This window comes from Sminthopsis crassicaudata, chromosome 3 (genome assembly GCF_048593235.1).
Source record: "Sminthopsis crassicaudata isolate SCR6 chromosome 3, ASM4859323v1, whole genome shotgun sequence".
NCBI lineage: Eukaryota > Metazoa > Chordata > Mammalia > Dasyuromorphia > Dasyuridae > Sminthopsis > Sminthopsis crassicaudata.
In genome coordinates this window covers 514,303,993-514,321,214 of record NC_133619.1, presented here as the reverse complement: position 1 = coordinate 514,321,214, position 17,222 = coordinate 514,303,993, and the positions used below count along the sequence as shown (strand labels likewise).

Below are 17,222 nucleotides of genomic sequence, written 5' to 3'. Positions count from 1 at the left end.
TAGAATACAAAGAAGATGGAGGAGGAATAACTTTAGATATTTTCTAAATGACCAACTCACTTACTTACATTTTATGATATTTCATATTAGTAGTTCACTTCTGGCTTTGGCAAAATAAGACTGTCCCAATTTGCTTCGTTTTGTATGAAAGTAACATTAGCTTTAATGAGTCCAATATATCACATTAATATATAATCAAAGAATTGTAGAAAATAGCACTGAAGGTGAATATGAGTGCTGTCAAAAAATTGAAGGTCTATCCTGTGTAAGAAAAGTGAGCTTTGTATTGCTTGACTCCAAGCAAAACTAAAAGCAATATTGGAAAAACAAGAAAGAAAATAATGGGGAAACAGTTACAAGGAAGTGAGTTTGAGCTCGATATAAACAAAATCTCCCTAAAACTTTGAGATGTCTCAAAAGATCACAACATCCCCAACACTGGAATTCTTTAAGCATAGGCTACTTGTTCTGAGATGCTGTAGGAGTCTTTAGTGTTAAGGTAGAGATGAGAGACTAAATATCTTCTGAGGTTCCATCTAGCTCTGGGATTCAAAATATACTATTAAAAACCACTTTTAAAAGTTTCAGATCCAAAATGATTTTTGCAATTAAAAATAAAAGAACTCCAATAATTAAAATTATTGAATACAAAGATAATGAAAATTTTACAAGATTTCATAGTTATTTAAAAGTGTTAATCCTTGAGCTCTGTTGATAAACAGCAGGAAGAAATCAGGAAAGAGTTGTGTAATGTCAAGCTACATGGGACAACGTGAAGTCTAACACACTCAAAACTACTGATGGTCCATCAAGACTTACTAGTTTAATAACTTTATTGTAAACATTTTTAAAGTACATTATAATAGCCTTTATTTATAAAATGTGCTACTACTTATGTCCAGTAAAGTCCTATTTTGCTGCTGCCTCATGGCGTGAAAGTGACTCTGAGCTCTATGCAGGCTGTGCCATTGACATACAAGCTATATAGCAGGTCTAAGTAGAAAAAGTTAAGAGTAAGGGTCCAGAAACAATTTATGTCTAGTCAAGCCAAGCTTGAAAAAACCTTAAAAGATTGGCTTCCAAAGGCTAAACTGACCAAGTAAAGAAGGTACAGTAGAGGGCTTGAGTGCAGGATTGCAATCTGTGTTTATGCGACACTCACCCCAAAAAACCTAGAGATCTTTTAAGTTTTAATGTTGCTTTCACAAAATGCTTCATGTTTTATATATGCATGTTATTATCTTATGTTTCTACAGTTCTTTACTATTTGCCAAGTGTATTCATATGCATAACTTGATTTTTATAGCAACTCCATACCCTTCTCCCCCCCCCCCCCATTAGAAAAGTCGGAAGGGTATTATCATCTTTAGAATTTCACAGATGGTGACATTCTGGAATAATTGAGATTTTCTAAATCCTAACCTGGGTTCTTTCTACTACAGGACCATAATTGTGGGGGGCAATTAGGTAGCACAGTGGATAGAGTGCCATGTCAGAGTCAGGAAGACTCATCTTTTGAATTCCAATTCAGCTTCAGAAATTATTGGCTGTGTGACCCTGTTTGCCTCAAATTTCTCATCTGTAAAATGAGATGGGGAAGGAAATGGCAAATTACTCAAGTATTTTTTGGCCAAAAAACTCCAAATGGGGTCACAAAGAGTCAGATACCACTGGAACCACAAAACACCATACTTGCTTCTTATAAACACCAGGCTTCTTATAAACATATCCTTTGAGATCATCTTATGTGAACTATATGAATTGGTTTATTTTCCTAGTAAAACCAAACTGAAGACAGCCTCTTGTGTAGGAATGGAAGTTTTGAGTAGAAGACCAAAAAATGAAGAGGGGATGAAATATTTGTCTCTCCTATCTCAAAGGGTAGTCATAAAGATAACTAGACAAGAAAAGAGAAAAGGAATTTTGAAGCATGGGATAATATGTGAATGGACAGGATTGACCTAATTGACATTGCATGGAATCAATGAGAGCCAAAAAAGAGGCATAGGCAAGAAAGAAGAATGCCAAGGATTAACTTCATATTCTTTATAGCAGTGGTCCTCAAACTTTTAAAATAGGGGGCTAGTTCACTGTCCCTCAGACTGTTGGAGGGTTGGGCTATAGTAAAAACAAAAACTCACACTCTGTCTCCGCCCCTTAGCCCATTTGCTACAACCCTGCAGGCCACATAAAAATCCTCAGCAAGAGTATGTGGCCCTCAGGCCATGTTTGAGAACCCTTGCTTTATAGCTTTGCTATAGACTGTAATGATCCCGCTAGCACCTGGATACCTTAGAATCAGCCAGAGTCAGGATAAGCAAAAGTCCTTGATCTTTATTTTGGGATAGCAGTCAGGGGAAATGGATACAGGAACCTCCTTCTTTCTCTCTCCTCACCACCCAAAAGTCACTCTCACTTGTCTTTGATCCCTCTCACAATTCTCTGTCTACACCCACAGATCTAGCCAGCACAGAATAGTTGGGCAGGGCTATTCTCCAAGCATATCTTAATAGAGTATTGTCTAATTGGTAATTAGCCTTAAGTGCTTGGTTATCAAGTACATCTGCTTAGAGATTCAGCCCTTTACAATAGATAAACCTTATGATGGTAAATATGTTTCAATGCAAAAGATGTCACTTTTAGTGACATTTAGTAGTTATATGGAAGTGGTCAAGAGATTGATTGTTTACATTCACAGTTATACTATATATTTCCCTTCAGTTTACATTCATATTCTCTCTTCCTTCCCCCCCCCCCAATCTTTCAATCTCTTCCCCTGCTATTTCCCCACTGGATAAGATATATTATTATACTCAATTGAGTGTGTGCATATATTCTTCAAATCTTCTCTCTCCATAAGTCTGATAAGTAATGTGTTTCATATTTTTCTAATTTTCTTATGATATCTACCTTTATAATCTAAGTCATATATCCATTTTGATCTTATTTTGGTGAAGTGTAAGATATTCATACCTTATTTCTGCCAGAAATATTTTCCAGTTTCCCACAATTTTTTTTGCCTATTAATGTATTCTTATTCCCAAAGATTAAATCCTTTCCTTTGTCAAACATAAGGTTACTATAATCATTTACTATTGTGTACTATATATCTACTCTGCTCCACTAATTTACCCTTCTACTTTTTAACCAGTATCAGAAAGTTTTGACAATTACTGTTTTATATATAGTGTAAGTAAGATATGGGACTGTTAACTCTTCTTTCTTTAAATTTTTAAAAATTCCTTTGATATTCTTTACCTTTTGTCTCCTAAATGAATTTTATTATTGTTTTTTTCTAGCTCAATAAAATAAATTTTTGGTAATTTAATTGGAATGACACTGAATAAGTAGAATTGCCATTTTTATTATGTTGGCTCTGTCCACCCATGAACAATTAATATTTCTCCAGTTATTTTAAGTCTAACTTTACTTGCATAAAGTATTTCACAATTAAGTTCATATAATTTCTCTCTCCAATTCTGCTTTTTAAGGTGTTATTTTCTTCAGTATTTTTTCATGCTTCTTTTTACCAAGCTGTTTAATTCTCTTTTTATCATTTTCTTGCATCATTCTCATTTCTTTTCTCAATTTTTCCTTTAACACAAATCTTTTTTTTTTTTTTTTTTAAATACTTTCCTAGGAATTCTTACTGGCCTTGGGCCCAACTAGCATTTTTCTTTGAGGCATTGCTTGTATCTGTTTCTATACTGTTTTCTAAAATTTTCTAAATTTATCTTTTCTTATTCCCTGCTACCCTATCGTTTTCATAGTCCAATTCTTTGTTGTTTGCTCATTTCCCCAGTTTATTTCTTCACTTTGAACTTTATGTTAAAAAGTTGGACTCTGCCCATCTGGAGGTGGGAAGACACTGTGCCAAGATTTAGGCTTTTTTGTGCTGCCTTTTTCAGGATTAATGCTGGAGGCCTGCATGTTTTTGGTGCTTCAAAGTTGGTATTATCCTGGGACAGGTGTGATTACTGTTTTCTTGGGTCTACATGGTGGTCTTGGGAAGAGTTCCTATATTCTTGTAGTGAGAAGTACTAGTGCTCCTCTTAGTCCTGGAATTGTAATGAGGTCCTCTGATCTTTACAGCAGCAAGTACAAGCACTCACAAGGGTCCTTGTTCCCTTGTGACCAATCACAAGAGCACCTCTCCACTCTGGAACTTTGAGCTAAAACTGCTTATGTGTATTAGAGCTGCTAATCATCACCAGCTGTCCCAAATGCCAGCAAATGATCCTCTGAAACATTTTTATGAGCAGTTATTTGACTCCCTTAATGTCTCTGGACTGAGAGCTCCCAATGCTGTGCTGTTGCTGCTCCTACTGTGACCAAGGCTCCAAGGCTTATTGCTGGTGCTCAGGACCCTGTCTTGGGTCTACCCTATGTCACAAACTTCTTCTACAGACTTCTTAGGTTGTGTTAGGATGGAAAAACATCTTTCTTTAATATTTTTTTTGGTTCTAACTGCTCCAAAATTTGATTTGAGGCATTATTTTAAAGTTTTTTTGGGAAGAAAATATTGGGACAACTCAGTTAGGTCCTGGCCTATAATATACTCTATGGCTCCTCCTTAGTCACAGCGTTCCTGACACTATTGTTATAAGACAGAAGTGAGGAACCTACTTTTCTGCCAAGGGCCATTTTAGATATTTATAACATCATCTGTGAGTCATACATAATTATCAACTTGTAAAACTCAAGTGGTGTGAGGTGGTAACTATTATTTATATTATGTTACAATTACTTGCTTCCAGTTTTGTTAAAATACTATACATATTTTTAACATTTCTTTTTATTATGAACTTTAAACTATGAAACTTGATGTGAGATGTAAGAACAGTAAAGAAAAATATATGAAACTGAACTGCTATAATTTTTTTTCCTAAATGTAAATTAAATTCAACATAGTAGTATAACTAGAGAGAGAATGGACCTGGATTTCATCACTGGTATATAGCCTCTTTATTACTGACCTCCAGTTTTTCCTTTCCAACTGCCTATTGGACATTTTGAACTGTGTATCTTGCAGATTTCTTAAACTCAACTTACTATACTTCTCCCTAAACTCTCCTCTCTCCCAAGCTTTCCTATTACTGTAGAAGGTACTACATCCTCCCAGACATGTGGATCAACCAGTAAAAATGCTTGGAATTGGGAGACAGAGTGTTGGTGTTGAGGAACAGAAGATTAGTGTCACTAGATTACAGAATAAAAGGTCTATGATGACTGGGAAGGTAGGGAAAATAAGTTATAAGGTGCCAAGGAAGGCTTTGTATTTAATTCTGGGGGTAATAGGGAGCCACAGGAGATCAGACTTGTGGTTTACAAAGATCACTTTGACTATAGAGTGGAGGATGAAAAGGACTAGGGAGAGAACTGTGTCAGACCAACCAGAGTCCTATCAGAGCAGTCCTTGCATGAGGAGATGAGGGCTTGTAGCAGGCTGGTGTCAGTGTCACAATAGAGTAAGGAACATGTTGAAGAGATATTTTAAGGTAAAACTGACAGGCTTTGGCAAAGATTGGATGTAGGAGGCAGGTGACAGTGAGGAGTAAATGTAGATACATAAGTTGTTCTTGCTTTCTAAGTTCTAGCTAAAATTTCACTTTTCAAAGTGTTTCTGGATTTCTCAATTCTAGTACTTTCCTTCTATTGATTATTTTCAATTTATCCTGTATTTACTTCTCTGTATACAATTGTTAGCACACTGTCTAGAATGGGAATGGGAGCTCCTCTTTGTATTCTCCACACTTAGCAAAATGTCTAGCACATAACAGGTGCAAAGATTTTTTGACTGATATCAGAGTAGTTTCCATAAAATAAATTGATGAATTAGACTCAGAACAAAGAAGGAACATAAATGTGCCTTGCAGATGACTCTATTATTTTCTGTAATTCATATTAAAGGCAAGTATGGGAGATTATACAGTTAGTTTAAAAGGACTAGCCAACCCTCCCTAGTCAAACTGTTACTCTGTCTGAAGCACAGCTGTTTAGATAGCTGGGCCATGAGCTTCCTTGGTTATAATAAGGTGAAAGTAACATTTACATGTCTAAGTCTCTTTTAATCTCCAAAATACCATGGAGTGATGTTTATCAGGTTTTTAAGACACAGGCACATTCCATTCAGATGACTTAATCCTGAGATAACTCTTACATTACACCACTCATTATATTAGGCTTATATAAAGAAAAAAAAAAGTCAAAGGTTCGCAAGCCTCTTAAGAAAAAATTTAAGTGACATTATAAACCCAGTCAGATTTTTGTTTGGCTACATCAAGTAATTTCCTTTCTGTGGTTAGTTTCACAGTCACAATTCAAAAAACTGGATATGGTGACCAACATAATCAGTATTGTACACACTGGGTTAGCTAAACTGTGGATTTTGTTTCTCTTGCTTTCTTTCTAATTAGGTTTAATTAGCTTTGATTTTTGTGCTTCATGAAGAGGTTTGACTCAAAAGTGGCAAATACCCAAGAATACAAAAATTCATTCAGGTTTCCTGGTGTTCAAGGGCCCCCATAATCTTGCTTTAGCCTTTTTAGATATACCCATCTTACCTGTTCCTGAAGGATGTATTTCACATTTCCTAATGAAATTCTTTTCTTCTTTTGACATTTTGATTAGGTTCCAAAATTTCCATAAAGCTATAAAATTACAAAATCCCAAAGTTGGAAGACACTTCAGAGGTCAGAACCCTACCCTTGGGAGTCAAGAGACCTGAAATCCTGTTTCTGTCCCTAGCTATGTGATCTTAACCAAGTTCATTCCCTTCTCTGGGCCTTAGGCCAACAAAATGAGATGGTATAAACTAGAAAATTTTTGAGATTTTATCAAACTTAAATTGAGTCTATACAAGTCATCCAGTCCAACCTACTCTTTAACAGGAATATCTTCCATAACAGTATAACAAGCAGTTTTCTAAGTCTGTTTAAAGACTTCCACTCCATGACCAGAGGGTTATAAAACTTTGATTCAGCAATACATGATTTAAGTCTGTATTACAAAGAGATCAAAAAAAAAAAAAAAAAAAAAAAAAAAAAAGGAAAGGATGCATATATTCAAAAATAATTATAGCAGCTTTTTTCTGTGGAGAAAAAGAATCAGAAATTTGCTCATCAACTTATTTTCCCTACCTTCCAAGGCTTCTTAGACCTTATATACTCTCCCATTCATTCTATGATCTAATGAGATCTAACCTTCTTCTCTTTTGTTCTCTATTTTCCAACTCCAAGAATTTTCACTGGAAGGTCCACATGCCTGGAATGCTTTCCCTCTCCATGGCTGATTAAATTTTGTTATGTGATTGTGATGGAATACTACTGTATTATAAGAAATAACAAGCAACAGAGTTTCAGACAAATCTTAGAAACTAATGCAGAGCAATGAAAAGTACAAGGAACACAATCTACATAGAAAGAATGATGTTGTAATGATAATCAACTGTGAAAGGCTTCGCTACTTTGATTAACACAATGATGTCAATTCCAAGGGGCTCATGATGAAAAATGTTATTCACTTTGAGAGGGAGAGAACTGATGAACTCAAGTGTAGACTGAAGTTTTGTTTTATGGGGGTTTTTTGTTAAATTTTATTTTCATTATTTTTCTTATTTTATTTTTTGGAACCATGGCTAATATGAAAATGTTTGCATGAATACATTTATAATGATTATCTTATTGCTTGCCCTCTCAGTGATTGGAAAAGGGATTGGAAGGGGAGAATTTGTAATCAAAAATAAAAGAAAAATATTAAAACAAACATCAACACATGATTAAAAAAAAACAAAATAAACAAAAAACCCAAAGTTAAAATTAAATGGAGATCTCATTCTTTTAAGAGACAAATTGTGTCATTTTTACATAGCTCTAATTGTTAGGAAGTCTTTTTTTTATAATAGCTATTCCTTTGATGAAGTATTATATTAGCCAAAAGCCTCCATTTCCTTAACTAAAAACTTTTATTTCTCTGATCATTTTTTTCCCTTTTTTCATTCCATCTTGACCTATACATCTATTCTCTCAATGAGAGTTTTAATTCCTCTACTGCTTCATTATTCAATCAGGAATTATCCATACTTCTTCCTTTCTCTAATTTTCCAATACACCAGAATATACAATTTCAATACCACATTGTCTTCTGCTATACAATCCCTTGTCCTTCTTATCCTATCATTCACTGCTCATTTCTTCCTACAGAAGGGAAACATTAGCCTTAGAAAAATTCAACCAACCACCTTCTCCAATCCTATTCAAGACCTGAATAGAAACAGAGGAAGTATTACAGTATCACTGCCTTCCTCCCTCCCTCATTCTGTATATGATTCCTCAGTATTGCTGCATAATTTATTCATGGTTACAAGCCTAAATTCTTTACTTTCTGGAATATGCTAAATGGCTCCTTGATATTTGAATTCCTTCTTTTTGATTCTTGCAGAATTTTTTCTTTGACCGGGAAATTCTGGATTTTAGCTATAATATTCCTCAAAGGTATTTTTTTGGGATTTCTTTCAAAGGGTGGCCATTGGATTTTTTCAATCTTTACTTTTTCTCTAATTCTAAAAGCTCTGAGCAATTTATAGGATTTCTTGAAATATGATATTTAGGCTCTTCTCATTGGCCATGGCTTTCAGCTAAATTAATGATCTTTCTTTCTTTCTTTCTTTCTTTCTTTCTTTCTTTCTTTCTTTCTTTCTTTCTTTCTTTCTTTCTTTCTTTCTTTCTTTCTTTCTTTCTTTCTTTCTTTCTTTCTTTCTTTCTTTCTTTCTTTCTTTCTTTCTTTCTTTCTTTCTTTCTTTCTTTCTTTCTTTCTTTCTTTCTTTCTTTCTTTCTTTCTTTCTTTCTTTCTTTCTTTCTTTCTTTCTTTCTTTCTTTCTTTCTTTCTTTCTTTCTTTCTTTCTTTCTTTCTTTCTTTGTTGTTAAGGCAATTGGGATTAAGTGACTTGCCCAGGGTCACACAGCCAGGGAGTGATAAGTGTCTGAGACCACATTTGAACTCGGGTCCTCCTGAATTCAGGGCTGATACTCTATCCACTACGCCACCTCAATTAATGATTCTTAATCTGTTTTCCAGATGAATTGTTTCTGTTGTGAGATATATTATACTTCCTTCTTTTGGTTATTTGACTTTGAATATTTTTTGATGTGTCATGAAATCATTATCTTTTATATAGTCAATTCTAACTTTCATAGAGTTACTTTCTTGGGTAAAGTTTTGTATTATTTTTCCAAGCTATCAATTCTTTTCTCCCTTAAATCTTTCATGCCTAGATTTCATTTATTATTTTTAAATATTATTTAAAGATTTTTTTTTAGCTTAAAAACTCTTGCTTTAATGTTTTCAGAAATCCTGGTTGAACTTGTATCCAACCTATCTGGCCTTCCCATATAATGGTTCTTTGGCCTTTGGCAAGTCACATGTTTATGGACCACTATTTCTTCATCTGAAATTTAAGAAATTGGATGCATGACCTTTAAAATCTCTTCTAGTTTTAACATTTTATAATGACTTGGACAAAAAAATCACTAACTCTTGATTAGTTTTTTTCTATAACAATTATAGCTAATTAAGCATTTTTCACAACAATTAATAAGTTAATAATAATTAATAAGTAGGTAGTACATTTATTATCTATATTTATAATGAAGAAAATGAGTTTCAGAAAAATTATGTGACTTGTCCAAGATCACAGAGCTTCTAAAAAGAATTTTCTATGTCTTCTTATTCTATATGTGAGGGAAGTGGAGGTAGGAAGGGTGTGTGTGTGTGAGTGTGTGTGTGTCTGTGTGTGTGTGTAATTTCTACTAACAACTGTTTCTTTATACATACGCTACATATCTAATAAAAAAAGATTTCTTTCTCTTGCATATGATTTATGATAATGTTACATTATTGGTTTGTACTTAATATATCAGCTATTTCCAGATATTTTTAAACTTAATATCCTATACCCAATTTCCCACATATTTGTTATTTTTAGGTTTTACAATTTCAATGTGGATCCAAAGTGATCTAAGTCCATCTTAAACATCGAAGTATGTTCCCTCCCAATTGTGAACCAAGGGTCTTTCTCAAACAAAATTGAAAACACTATAACCACTATAAAATGAAAACATTATTAGCACCATAATATGGAAAATGATTTTTGCATTGTTATAGAATTACAACTTATTTGATTTTGGTCATTTATCTCATATATCTCCAGTTAATTAAAACTCTAAAACAGGCAATTGAAATACACCAGATGTATGACCTGAAAGTCTTATCTCTTTTAGGGAAGCCTTTAACTGACCTTTCCATACTTAACTTTATTGACTTTTCCTTTCATAAGACCATTTTAAGTAGACCTATTCTCCTAATATTAGGTAAAATTACTTCTATAGATTCAAGATTGCTAATTTATCCCATCAAGATTCATTACAAAAAACCCTAGCCCAATTGTTATTCACTCTCTATTAATCAATCACTTTTCTTTTGAGAAGCATACTCCTAATGTGAAGGTATCACTTAAGAGTTATGCCAAACAGTTTTAGTTTACAGTGGGAAATTTTTCAGTGTAAGTCAAAATAAATTTCTATCTTTTTAACTTATTTCATTCTCTCCCAGGACTAAAAAGAATAATCAAAACTAGCCCAATACTATACTTCCAGATGTCAGTGACAATCCTTAAGAAGTCTACACAAAAATTACTCATGTGAACATGCTGGTACTTGGAATAGGAAAGCACTTTCACTGATCCCAAGCAACTCTGCTGGAAGAAGAAAAAAGAAGGAAGGAGGAGGAAGAAGAGGAAAAAGAGGAAGAAGAAAAGGAGAAGAAAAAATAGGAGGAAGAAGAGAAGGAAAAGAAAGAAAAGAAAAAGAAGGCAAGAAAGAAAAAAATCCTTTTTTAAATGTTATTATTTTCCTAGTAATGTTAACTGACCGTGAATTATGAAATACCACAGTCTTAAAAGAATCATATTTGCAAGTGATCGAAACAGGAATGTAAAGTAGTCATGGGTAGGTAAGTAGGCTGCAGCATATCAATAATAATAACAAGGGTAAAAAAGTGCTGTCGTTTACTTTTCAACCCCTTACAATTTTGTTTGTAACTTCACAGTTCACCTGAAAACTCTCCAATTTACCAATAATCTCCTCCTTTTTTCCCTCCTACAGATCAATGAGTACTAACTAAGCATCTTACTAATGAGTATGGAACTATGCTGTTTTGATGAATCATCATTGACAGACTGCTTATCTGTTCATCATTTATCCTTTTGGGATCCTGGAAGTTACTTGTTAACCATAACTCTTCTAACATTCTGATGTTCTATGATTCATATTTAACATCATAAGGAAAATAAAGGAATTGAAAAGATGTGCCTTTTCAGCAGAGAGCAATGGTGAGATCACTGAAAGTTTCTTCCTCACTCCTAGGATCATTCAGTCTTATATAGAGTTAAGGACTGTCATTGATTGTTGCTAAGGACATTAAGTATGGGACTGGTTTTGAGTGTTGTGCTTTTTAGCATAGACTGTAATAATTAAAAGATATTTAAAATCTTTTTGTATTTTTATTTGACACAGAAGATTTTTCTACTTTAAACTAAAACTTTATTTAGTGATGAGTTCTAACATTTTCCATGACATCACTGTCTTCACACCAGAGTCTTCATGAAAAGAATCAGGGACCACAAATATCAGGAATCTTACTGTATCCAATTACCAAGTCTTGTCATTTAATTATCATTTAAAGTATAAGTCTATCAATGTGATGCCAAAATCTAAAAAACAGCAGTGACTTCCAAATTCCCTTCAGGATAAATTTAAAAACTACTTATTTTCAGTTTTATTGGTGTGTTCTGTTTTAATGCGATAAATATTTATAGATTACTTCTGCTTCCTAAAAGAAGTCTTTTGTAGCAAAATACAAGTTAATTAAACTTTTTTTTTTCTTTTTTCTGAGGCTGGGGTTAAGTGACTTGCCCACGGTCACACAGCTAGGAAGTATTAAGTGTCAGAGACCATATTTGAACTTGGGTCCTCCTGAATTCAGGGTTGGTGCTCTATCCATTGCACCACCTAGCTGCCCCCTAATTAATTAAACTAATAATATAATGACCTTATCTAAAAATGCATGCAACATATCCACTGCTAGCACAACCCCTTTTAAAAAAATAACAAGAATCTATTTTTATTCCTTTTTACTCTCATGCTACTAGGGGGCAAAAGAAAAGCAAAACAAATTCCCTCAATAATTGTATACAAAATATACGGGGTTTTTTAAAAGTTTTAATGCAGTTCTAAGCTTTAACAGATAAAAATTATATTTAAAAACTAAAAACTTTTTTTTTTTTTTGGTTTCTTAAAAAAAGCTTTACTATCTAAAACTGCAGTAAGACTTTTGGGAACTCATTCTCCATCCTAAATCTGTTACATTTCTAAAATGGATAGTATGTTTCATCATCTGTCCTCTGGAATCATGGATCATTACTGTATTTACTCATTTCCCACCTACATACAATTTTGGGATTTCTCTAACTTCTCCATCTTGCCCCAGGAAGCTCATCACAAGGAAAACTGAATTAAATAGATTCAGATTTAGTACTCAGACCTCATCATTACTCTCTGTTCTTCTGATTGGAGGTTGAAGTCATGAACTTCAAAGTCTCTGTTAAGAATAGGGCTCAATAAAGACATATCATTTCATGTGACTGCTCTATTTTGGGACCTCTCTACCAAGCCATGCTATTCTTTCCTGAACCAGGAATACTATAGATATGTTGTATTCCCTCATTAGATTGTCAGACCCTCACAATCACTTATCATTTCTCCTCAGATTCTGATGGAGAAAGACTAAGGCTCTGAAACTGAAAGTCTTGAAAATAGTAGCATCCTCTAAACCAGCTGAACTGCTTCCACTCCAGCCCCCATAGCCATCACTCAGGGCAGAGATCACTATACACACTTTTTTTCCCCCTTTCTTCACTACCATGTTTCTTTTCTTTTTTTAAAAAAAATAATAGCCTTTTACTTTTTCAAATACATGCAAAGATAGTTTTCAACATTTACCTCTGCAAAACCTTTTATGCAAACCTTCTTACCGTTGACCAGCTGCTGCCAGAGAGTAGGCACACAATGACATCTCCCAGATCACTAGTGCTGCTTCCAGCCTAGTCCTTCACCCATACCATGTGGGAAAACACTTCCTGGGGAGGGGTTGGTCTTGCCAACCAATTGCCACAGACACAGTAGACAAGACAGCCTAACAAAGATGCAGAAAGACCACATGGGCCAGAGAAGGCAAATCAATCACTACAATCTTATCCACAATGTCCCCTCAGATCCTGATGGAGACAACACTGAACCCAAAAAACCTTGAGATGGGAATGCTTCCAGCTCAATATCCTCAAGCAAATTTTATGGAAATGTATGCTGAAATCTGTACCTTCAGGGGCTTTGGCCAGCATAACAGAAGAAAAAATTCTTGCTATCAAAACTCTTTGTCAAAGGCATAGCCACCAAAAACACCATCAGATGGTTCTAGATGAAAAATTGACATAATTTAATCAAAATAGAACATTAAAGAAGAGGCATTAACTTGTTTTCTTGCTGTACCTTAAGGACCAGGGGACTTTTCCATCTGACTTGTAGCTCAAACTTTCTAATTTGTATTATGTCCATTATAATGTGACCTCCTTGAGAACAGCTATCTTACTTTTCTCCTTATATCTTCAGAGCTTTGTTGTTTGACGTTCAGACATTTTCAGTTGTGTCCAACTCTTTGTGACTCCTTTGGGGTTTTTTGGGAAAGATACTGGAGTGGTTTGTCATTTCTTTATCTGGCTCATTTTACAAATCAGAAAACAGAGGCAAACAGTTCAGTGATTTGACCAGAGCTGCATAGCCAGCAAGTGTATGAGGCCAGATTAAAACACAGAAAAACAAATCTTTCTGATTCTAGGCCTGGTACTATCCACTGAAACAACTAGCTTCTTGTCTCCAGAGCTTAGCACTGTGCTAAGTGCTATGTATGCTATCTATGTGCTTTGTACATAGTAGACACTAAATATGCTTTATTCATTCATATAATGAAAAACAGGAGGAAAGCCTTACCACAAAGGTGAATAACAATCTTAGTTCAAGATGGATCATTTGGAACTCTGATATGAAAGCATTCAAATATAGAAGAGACATTAAGTACTCTTGGATAGGCCGAGCGAATATAATAAAGATGACAATACTCCCTAAACTAATCTATTTATTTAGTGCTATACCAATCAGACTCCCAAGAAACTATTTTAATGACCTAGAAAAAATAACAACAAAATTCATATGGAAGAATAAAAGGTCGAGAATTGCAAGGGAACTAATGAAAAAAAAGTCAGAGGAAGGTGGTCTAAGTGTACCTGATTTAAAGCTATATTATAAAGCAACAGTCACCAAAACCATTTGGTATTGGCTAAGAAATAGACTAGTTGATCAGTGGCATAGGTTAGGTTCACAGGGCAAGATAGTGAATAAAAATGGCAATCTAGTATTTGACAAACCCAAAGATCCCAACTTTTGGGATAAGAATTCATTATTTGATAAAAACTGCTGGGAAAACTGGAAATTAGTATGGCAGAAACTAGGCATGGACCCACATTTAATACCACATACTAAGATAAGATCAAAATGGGTCCAAGATTTAGGCATAAAGAATGAAACCACCAGGATTCTTAAAGTCTTTGATTCCAAGTCCAGTGTCCTTTCCTAGGCATCCTAGAGCATCCTCTTATCACTGACTATGATCTGCACTTACCATATAGTATGAACTATGGTATAGTGGAAAGAGCATTAGACTCTGAAGTTATGAAAACTGGGTTCAAATCCCACTTTGAGAGATCCTACAATGTTGGGTGTCACCATGTTTGGTACGAATATGCTGGAAATGTGTGGGGAGTATAACCAAGTTGCCCAAAGGAGAGGACAAATCGTTGCTGACCTCTAGCCTGCAATCTCTAACTGCTTATTAGAAACTTGAATTGGATATTCAGCAGATATATTACTCAACATGGCAAAAACCACACCCATAATTTTCCATCTAAATTCTTCCCTCTGAAACATCCCTATTACTATCCCCCCCCCCGCCCCTAGGCAGTTAGGGTTAAGTGACTTGCCCAGGGTCACACAGCTAGGAAGTGTTAAGTGTCTGAGACCACATTTGAACTCAGGTCCTCCTGACTTCAGGGCTGGTGTTCCATCCACTGTGCCACTTAGCTGTCCCTTCCCTATTCTTCTTCTTCTTCTTTTTTTTTTTTTTATAGCTTTTTATTTACAAGATAATGCATGGGTAATATTTCAACATTGACAATTGCAAAACCTTTTGTTCCAATTTTTTCCCTCCTTCCCCTCACTCTCGCCCCCAGATGGCAGGTAGACCAATACATGTTAAATACGTTAAAGTATACGTTAAATACAATATATGTATACACGTCCAATACAGTTATTTTGTTGCAAAAGAAGAATCAGACTTTGAAATAGTGTACAATTAACCTGTGAAGGAAATAAAAAAATGCAGGCGGCCAAAAATAAAGGGATTGGGAATGCTATGTAGTGGTTCAATTCCCAGAGTTCTTTCGCTGGGTGTAGCTGGTTCTATTCATTATTGAACAAATGGAACTGGTTTGATTCATCTCATTGATTAAGAGAGCCACATCCATCAGAATTGATCACCATACAGTATTGTTGTTGAAGTGTATAATGATCTCCTGGTCTTGCTCATTTCACCCAGCATCAGTTCATCTAAGTCTCTTCCCTATTATTCTCAATGGTATTACCATCCTCTCCCAGTGACTTCGCTTATATCCTTGATTTCTCATTTTCTATCCCTACCCAGTATCCAATCTATGGCAAACGCTGGTTGATTCTACCTTTAAATCTCTCTTGCACATACCTTCTTCTCTCCTCGGTCACTGTTACAATTCTGGTGAGAACCTTTATCACCTCATGCCTTGAGGCTGATCTTCCTAGGATAAGTCCTTCCTCACCCCTGTTCATCTTCCTCTCAGCTGCTGAAGTTAACTTATTAAAAAGCACAGGTCTGATTATACTGCCACACTACTCAATAAACTTATAATTCTCTATCACCTACAGAATTTAAATGTAAAGTCCTCTTTTTGATGTTAAAAGCCCTTCATAATCTGGTACCATTCTATCATTCTTGTCTGTTTATCCCCTTATACCTCCTCCACCTACTCTGTGATCCAGTGACATATTGGTTCCTTGAAAAAGAAATTTTATTTCCTGAGTCTGTGCAGTTTCTCTGGATGTCCTCTTTTCTCATTTGTTTCTCCTGGCTTCTGTGGTTTGCTTCCTACCTTTAGACAGGAAGTCTTCTACTGCCTTCTTTTTGTTGGTTATTTCTAATTCATATCACATATATAGCACTGGCTGCATTGTCTCCCCTATCAGAGTGGGAGAATCTGGAGAGCAGAGTATTTTGCCTTTCTTTCTTTCTTTTTTTTAAATCAGGCATAGTAGCATCTGGCACATAGTAGATAACTTAACAAATGTTTATTGGCTAAATATTCCTAGATGAGGAAACTAAAACTACATAGTTACTAAGTATCAGAGCTGGATTGTCAACTTGTGAGGCAGGTGCTCTTATCTCCTATGTATGGATGAGGAAACTAAGGAAATTTAGAGGAACCAAATAAATACCCACTCAGGATTATGTGGCTCTCAGTGCTTGAGACAGCATTCAAACACAGGACTTCCTGATGGCCAGGTTTAGCTTTCTCTCCCCTGGCCCAGCCAGCTATGCCACCCATCACAGTTGGACCTGCCAGAGTATGCATTCCCCTCCCTAAGAAGTCCAGGCCTCCTTTCGTTGTCCCAGACTGCTGTCTTTATAGAACTCTGATATAAACACATCAGGCTGCAGTTGTTCAAGAGGAAGAAAAGAAGAAGAGATGATATAACACTCTATTTACTGAGCATGAATAAGGCACTTATTTAAGTTCTACTTATTCAGATAAAACACAATAAAAGGCAGTGCAAACCTTATTGTTTCTATAAACAGAAAAACCTTCATTTCCAGCAGATAATGTGTAAATAATAGGCAAAACTTGGATACCATTGACTGTGATAGTTTAGTTGGAAGAATGTTCCAGTATAAAAAAACAAAGCAATAAGGCTGGGAAGCTGTCTTTCACAAAGCTGGGGAAAGTACAGGATGTCTTCACACACCTTGAA

General features: G+C 35.1%; 1 protein-coding gene across 4 annotated transcripts in view; it reads right to left on the bottom strand.

The window, feature by feature from the left end:
- UVRAG (UV radiation resistance associated) overlaps positions 1-17,222 on the bottom strand; it is a 424,520-nt gene that overhangs the window by 91,766 nt on the left and 315,532 nt on the right. The window lies entirely within an intron of this gene.